Genomic DNA, 12,917 nt, shown 5'->3' with positions numbered 1-12,917 from the left:
ACCCGTGTACTGTTGACTTGTCAGTTAACATTGCCAGCCCCAAACCCTCACGTGGACTCCAGATCCATATGTCAGTATCTCCATTTAGATGTCTAATAGGCGTCTCAGAAGTCACACATCTCTGCACTTAACTGGCCCTTCATCTCACCCATCAAAACTAGTTTCTACCACTATTTGCCTCATCTCAGCAGGGGCAACCCTATGTTCCCACTGGCTCAAAACAAAAATCCTAGAGTCATCCTTGACCCCTCCCTTCTCTCACACAAGGCACCTGGTCTACCAGAGAGCCTACTGACTTTACCTTTGAAGTATACCCAGTCTGGTCCCTTCTCACCACCTTCACTCTGCCACTCTGGCCCTACCCATCATCACAGTTCATGTAAACCTCAACAGTTGTCTCTTACCTGATGCCCCTGTTTCTGCCCCTTGTACCCCACACCGCAGCATAGTCTCCAAAGTGATCTTTTAAACAAATGTCAGATCATGTTGTTCGACTACTCAAAACTCTCCAGTGGTCCCCCCATCACTCAGAAGATAAGTCAAATTCCTAATATGACTCTGGTGCCTTTATTACTTACCTAGGTCTTCTGTAATAAATTGCCACAAACTGATCACTTAAAAAAAAAAAAAAACAGAAATTTGTCCTTACAGTTCTATAGGCCATATGTTGAAGTCAAGGTGTTGGCAGGGCTGTGTTGCCTCTGGAAGCTCTAGGGGATAATACACTCCTTGCCTCATCCAGCTTTCAGTGCCTGCCAGCGGTCCTTGGCTTGTGACTCCACCTGTCACTGCTATGTCTTTCCATCACCTTGTCCTTGGTATATCTATCTTATAAGGATAGTGTGATTGCATACAAAGCCCACGTGGATAGTCCAAGATAACACTGCGGCTCCAAAATCACTGTGGATGGTGACTGCAGCCATGAAATTAAAAGTTGCTCGCTCCTTGGAAGAAAAGCTATCACAAACCTAGACAGCATATTAAGAAGCAGAGGCATCACTCTGCTGACAAAAGGTCCATATAGTCAAAGCTATGGTTTTTCCAGTAGTCAGGTGTGGATGTGAGGGTTGGACAATAAAGAAGCTGAGCACCAAAATTGATGCTTTCAAACTGTGATGCTGGAGAAGACTCTTGAGATTCCCTTGGAAAGCAAGGAGATAAAACCAGTCAATCCTAAAGGAAATCATCCCTGATTATTCATTAGAAGGACTGATGCTCAAGCTGAAGCTCCAATACTTTGGCCACCTGATGTGAAGAGTCAACTCACTGGAAAAGACCCTGATGCTGGGAAAGATTAAAGGTAAAAGGAGAAACGGGTGGCAGAGGATGAGATGGTTAGATAGCATCACTGACTCAATGGATATGAATCTGAGCAGACAGAGAAGGCCTACATGCTCCAGTCCCTGGAGCCACAAAGAGTCAGACACAACTGAGTGACTGAACAACAAGTCAAGATCCGTAGTCATATTTTTGTCATACAAGGCACTATTCACTCTTTTGACAATAAGAGAATATTCACAGGACCCAGGGGTTAGGACATAGTCGTATATTCTGGGGGCCATCATTCAATCACTATGGGTCCTGCATAGCCTGCCCTTGACTCCTCCCTGGCCTCATCTCCTATTCCTACATACTTCCTGGCCTCCTTGCTGTGCCTTATGTGTTGCTGTTGTTGTTCAGTCACTAAGTCGTGTCTGATTCTTTTGCAACCCCATGGACTGTAGCCCGCCAGGCTCCTCTGTCCATGGGATTTCCCAGGCAAGAATAGTGGATTGGTTTGCCATTTACTTCTCCAGGGGAATCTTCCTGACTCAGGGATAGATCCCACATCTCCTATATTGGCAGGCAGATTCTTTACCACTGAATCACCAGGGAAGCTCAAGTTAATTTCTGCCACAGTTCCTTTGCATTTGCTCTTTCCTCTGCTGGAATGCTGGCTCTCCCACTTCGGGTTTTAACTCAACATTTATCTTCTCAGTAAGGTCTTCCCTGGACACCTAGGTAAAATTCAAATACCTCCTAGCATTTTGTTTACCCCTTCCCTGCTTTACTTTTTCTCCTTGGCACTTATATTGCAGATTTTCCCATTTTACCTAACTTATTATCAGTTTCACATAACTGTTTATTGTCTGTCTTCCCCCATCAGGATGGAAATGACCCAAGGGCAGGGGCTTCCGTCTACCTCATTCACTGACACGTCCCCAGCACCTAGAACAGTGCCTCGCTTAGAGTCTTTCAGTGAACATTTGTTGAAGGAATAAACGACTGAGCACTTAACTACTCTCTACACACTCTGCAAAGGGGCATCACCTCATTCTAATCCTCACAACAATACAAGATACAAACTGCTATTCCCACTTGCAGAGGGAGAAACTGAAGCTTCCAAATTTAGTAAGTCACCCAAGACCACACAGCCATTCGAAACCTAGCCTGAATTCAAACCTGCCTGTCTGACCCTAAGCCTGTGTGCACAGTGACTACAAGTACCACTGAACTAGTTTGCTAGGGCTGCCATAACAAAGCACCACAGACCGTGTGGCTTAAAACACAGAAACATATTCTCTCACAGTTCTGGAGGCTGGAAGTCTGAAAGCAAGATATTGGCGGTGTTGGTTTCTTCTGAGATCGCTCTCCTGGGCATGTAGATGGCTCTCCCTTTGCTGTGTCTCCATATAATCTTCCTGGTGTGCATGTCTGTGTCCTGATTTCCTTTTCTTATAGGGACACTCAGTCAAATGATAGATGACACCACTCTAATGGCAGAAAGTGAAGAGGAACTAAAAAGCCTCTTGATGAGGGTGAAGGAGGAGAGTGAGAAAGCTGGCTTAAAACTCGACCTTCAAAAAACTAAGATCATGGCATCTGGTCCATCACTTCATGGGGAACAGATGGGGAAAAAGTGGAAACAGTGACAGATTTTATTGTCTTGGGCTCCAAAATAACTGCAGATTGTGACTGCAGCCATGAAATTAAAAGATACTTGCTCCTTGGAAGAAAAGCTATGACCAACCTAGACAGCATATTAAAAAGCAGAGATGTCATTTTGCCGACAGATGTCAAAGCTGTGGTTTTTCCAGTATTAATGTATGCATGTAACAGCTGGACCATAAAGAAGGCTGAGCGCTGAAGAACTGATGCTTTCAAATTGTGGTGCTGAAGAAAACTCTTGAGAGTCCCTTGGACAGCAAGGAGATCAAACCAGTTAATCCTAAAGGAAATCAACCCTGAATATTCATTAGAAAGACTGATGCTGAAGATGAAGCTCCAATACTCTGGCCACCTGATGCAAAGAGCCAACTAACTGGAAAAGACCCTGATGCTGGGAAAGATTGAAGGCAAAAGGAGAAAGGGGTGGCAGAGGATGAGATGGTTAGATAGCATCACTGATGCAATGGACATGAATCTGAGCAAACTCTGGGAAATAGTAGAGGACAGAAGGGGCTGGCATTCTGCAGTCCATGGAGTTGCGAAGAGAGTTGGACACGACTTAGTGACTGAACAACAGTCAAATTGGACTAGGGCACTTTCTTAGGACCTCATTTTGGAGACCCTGTCTGCAAATAAAGTTTCATGCTCAGGTGCTGGGGATGAAGACTGCAATGTGTGAATTTAGGGCACACAATTCAGGCCGTAACACCACTTTTCCATCAGACAGTCACAAAAGAAAGGGCTCCCCTATTCTTAAATCTTTGATCCATACTTCATTTCTCTCTGACATCTTTAATCTTCTGATCTTTAGTGGCTCCTTCCGTTTCACCCACAAAAACATATAAATCCATTTAATTTTTTAAAAATCCTGAGGTTTTTCCATCCCCTTCAAGTTCGTATCCGCTCTCCACTGCCAAACCTCAAAAAAAATTCTCTTTTTTCATCACTTAAAATCATTCTCCTCTCACCACCTTTGGTACTGCTTTTGCTGAAGTCACAGAGCCAAGGCCAGTGGCTTCTTTCAAGCTTCCTACCCCTTCACCTACCTTTGCACAGTGCCCGGTGGCCACTGGCTCTCACCTCACGCCACGTGTTCGTCTCTGACAAGAGGATGCTCCTCAGCTGCAAAAGGGAAAAGCAACTTGGGGGCAATTTCTGGTTGTTGGAATAAGAGGTGATGTTTTCCGGGTTTAGTATTTAGGGTTACTACTTAGAACTAGGGCTTCCCCGATAGCTCAGATGGTAAAGAAACCGTCTACAATGCAGGAGACCTGGGTTCTATTCCTGGGTCAGGGAGACCCCCTGGAGAAGAGAATGGCAACCCACTCCAGTATTCTTGCCTGGAGAATCCCATGGACAGAGGAGCCTGGTGGGCTACAGTCCATGGGGCCGTAAAGAGTCGGACAGGACTGAGTGACTAACACGATCATTTAGGACTAACCCTAAATATAGGTTACCATGTCATAGTGGGGACACATTTATACTAAAAAATTGCTCACTGTTTATCTGAAACTCAAATTTGTTTGTCATGTGGCAGTTCCATAAATATTGAATTTAGGTGAATGGCCTCTCCTGACTTTGCACCTTCAGCAACGTCTACTAGTCACAGTGGTGATTTGGGGACTGAGGATAGCAAGGTGGTGCCCAAAATGGGCAGGGATTTGAGAAAGGGAGAACACACACAAGATACTGTAAGTTCAGAGAGAACAGCTGACTAGGAGAGACATAAGCCCACCCAGCAAATTCCCAGAGATCTGGGAAAAAGATGCACCAAGGTATCTACCTTATGAAAAAGAAGTTCAAGCCAGTTGATTGCAATATGAAAGAAGAGATCATTCATATCATTTGTAACATAATTTAGAATACTTCAGCCGAGACAGAGTGATATATATGTACCCAACACGACTTTGGCGACTGAATAACAACAAAGCATTCTGGGAATACCCAACCAGGAATACAGTTAGCCTTTGGAAGATCCTGTGAAAGATCTGGCAGGTATCCACACGCTATAGAACTGTCTCTAAACAGTGCTACATCCACATTAGTAGAAAGAGCTACTGCAGAAGCTTCAACGCTACCATCAGGTTTGTAAACTAGCAAATATGGAGAGAGTAACATGGAAACTGATATTACCATATGTAAAATAGATAGCCAATGGGAATTTGCTGTATGGCTCAGGGAACTCAAACAGGGGCTCTATGACCATCTAGAGGGGTGGCATGGGGAGGGAGATAGGAGGGAGGTTCAAGAGGGAGAGGACATATGTATGCCTATGGCTGATTCATGATGATGTTTGACAGAAAACTCAAAATTATTAAAGCAATTATCCTTCAATTAAAAAATAAACTTAAAAAAAAATAAAATGTATGGGAAAAAATATTTTACTACAGATGTGAGTGGTGCTAAAGATAAGGGAATTGGCTTGAAATGCTGTACAGGCACCCTGTATTGAGTGGGATATCAGATCCGGGATCCAGCATATGCTTGGAAGGGCCTGTTTCAATCACCCCCTACTGACCCCACTGGTTATAGAGATTGCCAAACAGGTGACACTTGGCACTGGACAGGTAAGATGGACAGCAGTTTATTAATCATGTATACTCACAGCCTGGGAGGAGGACCCTGAATGCCACATGAAGTCATGTGGGCACTGTACTCAGGAACTGAGTGAATAACCGGGGACTGTGGGAGGCAGGCTTTGCAGTATCAAGGTGGTGGGGGGTGGGGGGCGGTCCCTGGCTCCCTCTGGAGATGCAGCTGGCCTGTTTGAATAATTCTGTGGGCTTGCAGGGAACTGGAGCCTTCTGTTCAGGGATGAGCAGGGACTGTGCTGGTTCCTGTGATGAGGAGGTTTGTTTGGCCAGTGGATCTTACCTCCAGGAGCCATGTGTGAAGGGGAACCTACAGTTAGGCCATTCAAAGCCCTCCTGATTTTACAAGAGCTGTCAAAGCAGCACAAAATATGGGGCCTGGGTTCCCCTTGGTCCCACATGTTCCTTCTTCAAGGAGGATTCATCCCTTTAGCCTAAAGCTGGTCCCACCACCACTGTCATGTCTCCCCGAGACGAACATGACATGCAGAGTATTGCTGGACACCTAGGACGCCACCAAACTTGAAAGACGAGGTTGAATGCGTGACTTTTGCTGGCTAATAAACGCGTGTGGTATCTTCTGAGAATTGCTGTTTCCATTGTACCGTACCTCCTGAGGAAGACAGTTTGCGGGAGAGACTATAATACTTCTCATGTACCTCTCGTCTTCAGACTTCTATTCAAATTGTGAAAGGTCAGTTGTGGCCCTAGTGGTCTAGAAGGCTTGGAAATGCCCAGGGGGCTGACCCTAGGGAAGCACAAGCAGCCCCCTCACGTCTATTCTCAGCGCCCTTCTCCCCTCACTCACACTCACTCTCCCATGTATCTGTCCCTAGGGCTCCAAGTATAAGCTCTCGTGGATTTTCTCAGGAGCACTAGAGCCTGGTCTACTCTGGAGCATCAGATTTACTTTCCTACCTGTGTGGTGAACATGTCCACGTGACATCATTAATTAATTAATCCAACCATTTATCAGACATTTAATGGGTAATAAGTGTTCTAGATACAAACATACCCGAGGCATCTTGCTGTCTCCATGGAGTCTACGTTTGGGTGGGGGTGTCGTCCAGGCACATAAGCTCAACAGTTCCAGTATATTATTACCATCTATCCCCAAACTGATTCTTCCTTTTCCAACCAAAGACATCACCATCCCACTGCCTGCTAAACCTTACTGCTCCAAAGTCATATCTGTTTCCTCTCTTCACCATCCTCACAAGTCCCACTGAGCCAGCAGCATAGCAATATAATCTCAATAAATAAACGACTTTGTTACAGCCCCTTAACCTCCATCTCCAAGCTTACTACTCTAATATTTTAAGTTATCGCTCTTAAGGTCCCTTTTAAGCATAGATTATTGTCTGCAAAGAGTTGTACTTTCTGCTTTATGCATATTGGCTATCTATCTTTAAAAGATCTTTTAATCAAGGTTCTCCTGATGTATAAGGTGAAATGTCTAAAACTTCAAAGAGTCTGAAAACTCTTTTGTCTAAAAGACCAAAACAAGCCAACAAATACGGTCTGGTTTTTTAAGGCCAGATCTGAAGTGGGGAAAGAAACATCTCCGCTGCTGAGAAAGATGCTGATAGTGCTATTCAGAAAGGGACCCAGAGGACTCCAGTTTTAAACAAACTGTAATAACAAGACACTGTCAGCCAAAAGAGAAAGCTGATCCCCCGACATGAAGGGTGCCAGCAATATACCACCTTCCTCCGCTCAGCGAGGCTGCTGACGCCCGATGACGCACCTCCCACCCGCTTTGTGGCAGAGCCGATCAGTTCCCTTTGAATGAAATCTTTATTCAGTTCAACCACTTCAACACTCCTGGGGGAAGGGAGAGAGGACAAGAGAAGGATTCCAGAAACAATGGAGCCCCAAACGCCAAGTTTCTGTTCTTGTTACTGTTCAGGTTTTGGCCCCAGGAAGACGGTCTCAATTCCATGTTTTTCGTTAAGCTGGTTTGTTTGGCAAAATCCACTGATAAATACAAAACTCTGAGGTCAGTCTCACCTTACTCAGAAAAGAGGGGAGCTGGGAAGAAGGTCAGCTTTCTGTGGTCGGGGAGACTCTGGAAGCCACTGAGCTGCTGTTGACAACGGGAGGCAAAGATATGGGCCAGATAATTTTTTCTTTACAAATGTGTGAATCTAGGACTTTTTTTTACCCCCCTTTACAAACCCAACATACAAACGATCCTTTGTTGAAGGCTTCATACCAGGGCCCGGGTGGGGGAGGGGAAGGCAGGGCGGATGTGTGGGTAGAGTGAACAGGGTGGAATCCATAGATATAGGTCAAGATGTGTTTTTTTAGTGAATAAACACCCAGACTGATCTCTGCCTCTTCTCCCTGATATTCTTATCCTCAGCTACTCATAGGCAGTCATGTCTTGCCCCATAAAAAGGCAAGATGGTGAGGGAAGTGGGAGAGGGCAAGGGCCTGGGTACCCACAGGGCAGGTGGTCAGTCTGGGAGAGTCAGTAGCGGCTTCTTGGGATCCAGACTTGTTTCCCTGGTGTTGTGCCCACCTCCGCCCCTCCCCTGGGCCCCTGCAGCCACTTCACTCCAGGTCAATAATATTAGCCATTTTTCTCTTCCTGGTATTGTCAGCTGCTTTCGCATGAAAACAAGAGTCTAAATGTGAAGAGGAATCTGTTTCAATGCTGGAAATTGAAAGGCCAAGGTAAATAATTTTGTGTCAACACTTGTGAAATCATAATGAGTGCCATGCTTTAAGTGCTTCCTAAGTGCTAAGCACGACTCATTGGAAAAGACCATGATGCTGGGAAAGATTGAAGGCAGGAGAAGGGGACGACAGAGGATGAGATGATTGGATGGCATCACTGACGCAATGGACATGAGTCTGAGTAAGCTCTGGGAGTTGGTGATGGACAGGGAAGCCTGGCATGCTGTAGTCCATGGGGTCGGCAAGATTCAGACGCGACTGAGCAACTGAACTGAAGTGCCAAGTGCCGTTCTGCATGTTTACCTACTTATCACACAATCTTATGAGATGGGTAATATTATCATCATCCCATATTATATAGGTGGGGAGACAGGCTCAGAGAGGCTTAGCAACTGGTCTGAGGTCACACAGCTGGAATCTGAACCCAGGCAGTCTGACTTCAGAGCCTATGCTCTTTAGCTGCCCCCACACAGACCTGTCCTGTCTCCAGTATGTGACTAGTGGCAACACTCCCCCCTGCCCCCCACCACACACACACACTCACTTATTTCCATGGATGAAGGGCAGCAAAGTAGGGTTGTCCAGAAGGACAAAGATAATCACAGCAGGAGAGGGTAGCAGCCGCACTGATTCCTTGGACCGGCCAAGATTACAGGTCTCACTGTGCTGGGCCAGGCGCACACTCCTCCATGCCAGGATGCCAACCAAGCACTGAGAGAGGGCTGCACAGGGCCTCACCACTGTGTTGCTGGAGATGGGTGCTCACCCTGGTGGGAGGGAAGGCAAAGCCAGTAAACTGCCCTCCACTGTGAAGGAGACTGATGTGCTAATACTGGCATTTATGTATCTATGAAGTAGACATGTTGCGTGTCATCCAGTGACCCTCCAAAGATATGTAGCTTGGATTCAGTCTGTGGACTAGAAAATAAACATCTTGATGGTCATAGTACAGCCAAAGGTCTCCTGGTTGGTGTCTTCATCAGTTCAGGCTGCTCTAATAGAATACCCCGGTACAGACAGAGAGGCCTAGGCAACAAGCATTTAGCTCTCACATACAGGATGTCCAAGATCAAAGTACCAGCAGGACAGCGTCTGGTGAGAAATCACTTCCTGGTTTGTAGACAGCTGTTTTCTCATATCCTCACAGGGCAGAGAGCCGAAAAAAAAGGAAGCTCTCTTGTATGTTTTCTATAAAGGCACTAATTGCATCATGGTGGCTCCACCCTCATGACCTGATTACCTTCCAAAGGCTCTGTCCAAATACCATCACATTGCGGATTAGTGTTTCAACATATAGATTGGGGGGGGGGGGGGCGGGGACATGGACATATGGTCCCTAACAGATGCCATTCTATAAGTCTACATCAGCATCGTTAAAAATTACATGCGCACACACAATGCAGTCCTGAATTGATTCAGAGAGACCTCTGGCTCACTGATGAGCACCTCTACCCAAGCCTCATGCAGCCAGAAAGTTTAATTAATTGTCTCATTGTATTCAATGTGGCACTCTACTGTCTCCCCACTATTCCACTGCCCGGAATATATAAGTACTCAATTTGTTGCTGTAGTTCAATCACCCAGTCGTGTCCAACTCTTTGTGACCCCATGGTCTGCAGCACCAGGCCTCTCTGTCCTTCATCTTCTCCCGGAGTTTGCCCAAATTCAGGTACGTTGCATTAGTGATACCATCTAGCCATCTCATCCTCTGATGCCCTCTTCTCCCCTCAGTCTTTCCCAGCATCATGGTCTTTTCCAATGAGTCAGCTCTTGGCATCAGATGACCAAAATGCTGGAGCTTTAGCTTCTGCATCAGTCTTTCCAATGAGTATTCAGGGTTGATTTCCTTTAAGATTGACTGGTTCGATCTCCTCACTGTCCAAGGGACTCTCAGGAGTCTTCTCCAGCACCACAGTTTGGAAGCATCAATTCTTTGGTGCTCTGCCTTCTGTATGGTCCAGATCTCACAACTGTTCATGACCACCAGGAAGATCACAGCCTTGACTATACGGACCTTTGTCAGCAGAGTAATGTCTCTGCTTCTCAGCACACTGTCTAGGTTCGTCATGGCTTTCCTGGCAAGAAGCAATTGTCTTCTGATTTCATGGCTGCAGTCACCAACTGCAGTAAATTTAGAGCCCAAGAAGAGGAAATCTGTCACTACTTCCACCTTTTCCCCTTCTGTTTGCCATGAAGTAATGGGGCCGGATATCAAGATCTTAGTTTTTTCATATTTAGTTTTAAACCAGTTTTTTTCACTCAGCTAGAACTGTTAAATTCAGTTACTCAGACTGTCCTGTTTCTCCATGTAATTAAGGTCCATCTATACCTTCTTCCCAAAACTTCCAGTGTGTTCATACCTCACGCAGTGGTCTCTAGATTCTGACCACACTAAACCACCTCTATTGACTCACAGCAGAGATGGCTACAACTTGCAGTTATTGCCAGTATTTTCATAATTGAAAGGAAGCAAAAGTTCCAGAGTAAAGATCATACTGGGTCAAGAAGAATGTAAAGATTTTCCAGACTATCAGAGAGAAATCTAAAAATACTAATATCTCTATATTTTGTTTAACTCAGTCAGAACTCCTCCATTTAAAAAACAAATATGTCCAGTGAAAGAATCTCTTAAAATATTTAAACAGCTGCCTTCATCCATCTCTCTACTCTCAAGCCCCTATCTTAAATCTCTGGACCAAAGTCCATAGATCCTTTCCTCCTAGGAATGATGAAGCTATGGAATTAAGGTTATAAATTCAGTCAAGCTCCGGGACCAAGTTCCAAGTTGAAGTGTTAAGGTCTAATGTTGATATTTTGCTTTTTAAGTCAACCAAGTCATAATTTGAAACAGTTGTTCATCGGCAAATCAATTTTCTTACTTTTTTCCTGATCTTCAGATAACAGTCTCAACAATTAAAAGTTTAAAATGGGGGTCAGTGAGCTAAGCTATGTTTTTAGGTCTCAATACTCAAGTTCGTTAACTCACAAAATCTTATACCAAAATTTCAATGTGAATTGGAAAGAAAAGCGACTGGGAGTCAAAAAAGAATAATGAACCATTGCCCAAAAATGTCTGTTCCTTCTTTTGGCTCACCCATTTGTGCTGTAAATATTTGAGTAAGGTAAAGACATAAGGTACTCTCTCTAACCCCGGAGACCAGTTCCAGCCAGTGAGTCAGCATGTTCTTTGTCTTCTCAATCAATTTCCAGTAGGAAGCTCTCCCTCTGAGAAAAAGCATCTGATCATGTTGCTTTTATGCCAAGTTCTGCTCACCAAGTTAAGTCACTGAGTCTTGCAGTTTTCCAGTTAAGGGTGTTAAGGTTTGACCCTTGCTTTGGAGGGCGATTTAGGACTTATTCTTTCTGTTGTCGGCAAACTTCCAAGGAGGTACTACAAAAGCAACTTTTTCCTAGTTGGGTATTGAACATCATTCAAATGGTGGCCAAAAAAAAGCCAATGGCTTATATTCTGAGAGCTCTGCCAGCAAGTGAGATCCAAAATACTTTATAGATGCTAACAGTGACACAAGACATATTGAAGGATGAGAGAGTTCCAAGATTTAAGTTAGAATAGTGCTTTCTGGTGAGATGCATGCTATTAAGAACTAAAAGAGAGGTGAAGAAATGAAGTTAAGGATTGGAGAATCATAAATATCTTACTTATGAAGAATGAAGAGCGAGAAGGCATTACTGTCAGGGGAGGTTTGGCATTTTGCTTTTTTGTATGGGAAATACATACATGTTTGAAATTGGTGATCCTTAAGCAGAGGTGCGCAGATGATTCTGAGGATTTTTTTTTGACATATTAAATCAGACTCTCTGCAGCAGTGATGGGGTGGGGGTTAGATACGGATTGTGGAAAAAGCACTTCAGGTAGTTCTGACATACACTTCTAGTTAAGAAAACTTGTGCTGCATACATATTTTTCTTCCTTTATTCCTAAACTACAGCTTAATTTTTCCAGTGCCATTATATTAAAAAAAAAGCTCAGATTATAAAAGCAATTCATTGAAAATTTGGAAAACATGGAAAAGTGCATATAGAAAGTCTAAAATCTCCACTAAACCTTTTAGCCAAAGATATCCTTTTTAGTCCAGGGAATCTATGTAGAACCTGTGGATAAATTTCAGAGGGTCCATGGCCTGCTGCTGCTGCTAAGTCACTTCAGTTGTGTCCGACTCTGTGTGATCCCCATAGACAGCAGCCCACCAGGCTCTGCCGTCCCTGGGATTCTCCAGGCAAGAACACTGGAGTGGGTTGCCATTTCCTTCTCCAATGCATGAAAGTGAAAAGTGAAAGTGAAGTTGCTCAGTTGTGTCTCTTAGCGACCCCACAGACGGCAGCTCACTAGGCTCCTCCGTCCATGGGATTTTCCAGGCAAGAGTACTGGAGTGGGTTGCCATTGCCTTTTCCGGGTCCATGGCCTACACCTCTGCAAATGTATGGAAAATCACTGTGCTTTTCCCCCCACCCCAAACATATATATGGCTTTTAAAATATTGGTAGTATATTTTGTTTTGAAATTGCTTTTTTTTTCAGTCAGTAAGACATATTCCTTTTTGGGCTTCACTGCAGTGCTTGGGCTTTTCACTGCAGTAGCCTCTCTTGTTGCAGAGCACAGGCTCTAGGCATGTGGGCTCAGTAGTTGTGGCTCACAGACTTAGTTGCTCCATGGGGTGTGGAATCTTCTGGGACCAGGGTTCAAATCTGTGTCCC

This window comes from Bos indicus x Bos taurus, chromosome 14, assembly GCF_003369695.1.
Source record: "Bos indicus x Bos taurus breed Angus x Brahman F1 hybrid chromosome 14, Bos_hybrid_MaternalHap_v2.0, whole genome shotgun sequence".
NCBI lineage: Eukaryota > Metazoa > Chordata > Mammalia > Artiodactyla > Bovidae > Bos > Bos indicus x Bos taurus.
The sequence above is the reverse complement of the archived record's forward strand: the minus strand, read 5'-3'. Positions refer to the sequence as shown.